We start from the raw sequence: 1,310 nt of genomic DNA on the forward strand, positions 1-1,310 counted from the left end.
CATGGTGGCACATGCCTTTAATCCCATTACTCGGGAGGCAGAGGCAGGCAGATTTCTGAGTTCGAGGCCAGCCTGGTCTACAGAGTAAGTTCCAGGACAGCCAGGACTACACAGAGAAACCCTGTCTCAAAAAAACATTTAAAAAAAAAAAAAAAAAGAGTTTCCTATAGACTTTAATATACCATCTATCTGTTATGCTCTCTACCTGGAGCCACGGACATCTATCAATACCTCTTCATAGTGGCAGTTATCACTGCTCTCTACTTAGATGTCAGTAAATTTTCCCTATTTTAGTTCTCAACTGCAGGTGAAATTCCCCACATGATTGGGACAAAAGTCTGTATTTAAATCTATCCTAAAAGCAAATCATCCCAATTTTATAAATTCACAGTTAAATCAATATCTGCCCCAAGACATAGGCGGCTTCCATTCTCCAGCTCTTTGACTCAGGCATCTTGTCTTTTGTCACAGCAGGAGACCTCAGAGCTCTCTTTCTTTGTTTCAAGGTTCCCCAGGTAGAGTCATGTAACTTGACTCTGGTCAGCTCTCCAAACCTCCAAATTTCTCACTCATAGGCTAAGAATGTTAAATTGCTAGTGGATTCTTGACTGCCACATTGGACACCATCTGTAGCCAGACCAAACCTCTGAACCAATTAAATGCTCTCTTTTATAAGAGTTGCTATGGTCATGGTGTCTCTTCACAGCATTAGAAACCTTAAGACACACTCCTTCTAGCAAAGCAAGTTAAGTTTCTATGTTGATTTAAATCTCCCAAGGTCAACAGAAAGTCAGATCTTATGAAGATGAGTAAAAGAAGTTAGAAAGGGCAATTTGCAAATTCATTTTGAATAATAAAAAAACCTAGGATAGCAAAAACCATTCTCAACAATAAAAGAACCTCTGGTGGAATCACCATGCCTGACCTTAAGCTGTACTAGAGAGCAATTGTGATAAAAACTGCATGGTACTAGTAAAATGACAGATAGGTAGATCAATGGAACAGAATTGAAGAACCAGAAATGAACCCACACACCTATGGTCACTTGATCTTCCATCCAGTGGAAAAATAACAGCATTTTCAACAAATGGTACTGGCACAACTGGCAGTTATCATGTAGAAGAATACAAATTGATTCCATTTTATCTCCTTGTACAAAGCTCAAGTCTAGGTGGATCAAAGACCTCCACATAAAACCAGAGACACTGAAATTTATAGAGGAGAAAGTGGAGAAAAGCCTTGAAGATATGTGCACAGGGAAAAAAAATCCTAAACAGAACAGCAATGGCTTGTGCTGTAAAATCAAGAAT

The sequence above is a fragment of the Mus pahari genome, chromosome 13 (genome assembly GCF_900095145.1).
Source record: "Mus pahari chromosome 13, PAHARI_EIJ_v1.1, whole genome shotgun sequence".
Taxonomy (NCBI): domain Eukaryota; kingdom Metazoa; phylum Chordata; class Mammalia; order Rodentia; family Muridae; genus Mus; species Mus pahari.